This window comes from Squalius cephalus, assembly GCF_949319135.1.
Source record: "Squalius cephalus genome assembly, chromosome: 23".
In the NCBI taxonomy this organism is placed as follows: Eukaryota; Metazoa; Chordata; class Actinopteri; order Cypriniformes; family Leuciscidae; genus Squalius; species Squalius cephalus.
Genome location: NC_137144.1, coordinates 2,907,757 through 2,910,948, shown reverse-complemented (window position 1 = coordinate 2,910,948; position 3,192 = coordinate 2,907,757). Strand labels below are relative to the sequence as shown.

Here is a 3,192-nt window from a genome sequence, read left to right as displayed (position 1 = left end):
TACAGAGATTGGTATTGGCTTTTACTGAGGTTGAATTACATGAATGGGCATTCGACATGGCAAACTGAGATGGCTAATTAATTTGTATGCGGCCCCCAGGAAGGGTTGGTGACGAGGAATGGGACACTTCAGGGAGGACTACTGATGGCCCCGTCTCAGCAGTCCTTGGTCGTTTCCCGACTGTGAGCTCTGTACTCTGCATCCACGTGAGAAATGGCCTGTTTGTCCACATTTGAAGCAGTGTTGACAATTTTCTCCTACTTGCTCTTCCCTACATTTCTTACAGCCTCGCTGTCGTTCTTCTCTGTACCGTACGGATGTCTTATTCGCTTCCATTGCGGTTGTTATCATCTGTCTCATTTCTGCTCTTAGCTCCTCAATGAGCTTTTGAGTGTCTGGAACCTCATTATTGACCTTCTGGCCTTCTTTAGATTCCCTTCCTTTTACAGTTCTGATTGCCATAGCCATACCAGGCTCTTTTGCTGACTGCACAGTCAGGACAGGTGAGTACTCAGATCGTGGGTCGGTATGGAACTCATGTATGCGGGGAGGTTTACCTGCCTGGAGCCTTTTCAGTTTCTCTTGTCGTTCACCTTCCAGCTTAGCAGCCTCATTCACCGCTTCAATCAGCTCCTCATCCGTTGTCCTAATGTTACTGAGATAGGGCTGTATCTGAAATTTCAGTGAGTCACTTGAAAGTCCGGTTTCAATTGAACGTAGAAATTTACGCTGGATGATATCTCTGCTATAGCGATCATCATCGCCATCCTCAGCTTTCCACAGCAATTTCTCTTTCAATTCAATTGCCCTGAAGATGAAGTTCTGAACTGACTCTTTGGGTTCTTGGGATACATTTATGAGCTGGTTGTACAGAGCAGTTGTACTGTCAACTTTGTAATGGCCCTTTAAGATGGTGTGTAATGACTGGAGTGCAAGACCACGCTTAATCTCCAACATATCTCTCAGTGGCAAGCCTGGGGTGACAGCTCTAACCACTGCCTCTACTATCTCAGTCTCAGAGTGGCCCTTCTCTAATCCCACTTCCATTTGGCGAATTAAACTGGGGTAGGACAACTTTTCTTTCTGTCCACTTTCTCCTATCTGTCCCCAGATCTTAAATTCTCCTCTTAGAGTCACTTCAGTCAATTTCTGAGATGGTTCAATCCTCTTCTCATACCTTGTGTTACTTTTAAAAGGCTTGTGACTGTCTATCATCTTTTCAGCCTTACCGTAACCTTCTTCATCTCGTTATGAACGGCTAAGATACCTTTCTTCCAGCCCTCTTACTTGAGTTGTTTTCTCTCCCATCACCTCCACATCAATGGCACCTTGTTTCACTTCAATCATGAACGAGAGTAAATCTTTGAAACACTGTATGACCTCAGTTTCACTCTCATTCTCCTGAAATTCCTCCAAATTGTTTTCGACTGTCTTAAGACAAACAATCTCATTTGTTGATGAAAAACAAACCCTCCACCACTACCTGCCGAATGCTGGTTCAGTCAGTTCACATTAACAGTCAGCACAATTTAAACCAGTTCACCAGACCGACCCAGTAATCAGAGATGAGCTCCTGTCCACTCTCTCCCATACACTCAAAGAGGCGTCTCATCTCAGAGGGACATCTCTCTTCTTCACTGCACTGGCACTCGGGTCCTAGTTAATACAACAATAATGAATCAGTTATTTTTGTTGGTAAATTCACTCCAACCCTGTAATGACATCATTCCTGTAGGTCTGTATTAGTTTATCTTTATTATTAATTATAATATAATAATAGTAATAACAACTGAGACTATTTAAAAACAAACTGTCTAATTAACAAACAATCAAAAACACCCAGATAAGCAAGATAACTAAAAATCAAACTACTCAATTGATTAATATTGTACATTTTAACTGTGTAACCACTTTAGCCCCGCCTGTATCAGCTCCAGCAACAAGTTATTGATACGTTGACCAGTTGCTCCTCTTGGCCCTCGAGAGCTCTAGGAGCTTTGGGCTGTGCTTGTCCAGCTGTGACATAAACGTTGCTTCCAGGGGAACCGCAGGACATCTCCAGAACTCCTCGTTCACCTGTAGGACAGCGAATGTTTGACTGTTATTTAAGGGGGTTTAAAGATTAGCAACATTTGAACTTTATGCAAAGCAAAAAAGTGAATCTACTATCTCATGTCCAAGTCACAATTTCCAAAAAGTTCTCAGAAGTGAGTAGTGTGAGGAAAAACTGAATGATAAGTCACTTAACTGGAATGGTTGGAAGAGGGCAGGCCATCTTTCCTTAAATTCTGCCACACCAGGAGACTTGGCAACACTTCCTTCAGTGGCACATTAATCTCCAACCGACGATAATCACTCAGCTAGCTGTGGCTTCGTGTGTGTCCGTGCGTCTGTGTGTCCGTGAGTCCACTGCCAAACTCTGTCGAAGCCAAGACAATGCTTTTGAAGAAGTTACAAACACCTCTGAAACACTGAACTATCACACAAAGACAGAATTACTTATTCAACGCACACACACGTAGATTTATACAGTATGAGCTCAAGTTAACAAACTGTTTGAGATAGAGCACATTCGAAGTTGGCGGTCGCAAAAGTTTGTAGGAAACAGAGCAATATTCTGCAGATTGCGCAACACAAACACGTTAATTAGGGTAAAATCTAACTTTTAACAATACAAAGAGTTACTCACATGAGGTACGTGAAGTATAAATTATCCGGCTCCGTGGAAAACCCTGTTGGAATAAACTTCTGGAAGCTGGAACAGACGAGAGTGAAGGATTTGCCCGGGCTTGTTCTTCCGTTGCTGCAGGCGTGGGCAGGTCACGTCCGACACGTCTGACACGTCTGATATTCACTTTTAAAATGAGCTGTAAAATCAATTTATGGTGAAGTCCAATGAAATTAATTTTAGAAAATATTAAGTTACGAAAATATTCACACTCTTTACTTATTGATAACTAAAAAAAAAAAAAAAAACAAAGAAAGAAAAATAAATGAATTTATTGGAATAAATATAGTTTTTAAAATTAAGTCATATGGACAATAGCACTGAACGACTTGGACAAAAATGTCTGCATTGCAAAAAATGTAATCCCAGGGCCATTTAACTGTAAAATTATGCAATTTTTGTTAACAGGCTTTCATTCTGTTGGCAAGGCTTCAAACCAAAGGCTTTTTTTACCAGATGGTGCC

At 41.5% G+C, this 3,192-nt stretch overlaps 1 long non-coding RNA gene across 2 annotated transcripts; it reads right to left on the bottom strand.

The window, feature by feature from the left end:
• Positions 1–1,934: 1,934 nt before the first annotated feature.
• Positions 1,935–2,759, bottom strand: LOC307151486. 2 transcript variants are annotated; one of them, XR_013819883.1, is made up of 3 exons: positions 2,690–2,759; positions 2,249–2,417; positions 1,935–2,076 (listed from the first exon to the last, which is right to left on the bottom strand). It is a non-coding gene; the product is annotated as an uncharacterized lncRNA (long non-coding RNA). The 2 variants fall into 2 exon arrangements; XR_013819884.1 differs by having other exon boundaries at positions 2,249–2,439; positions 2,690–2,725.
• Positions 2,760–3,192: the final 433 nt, after the last annotated feature.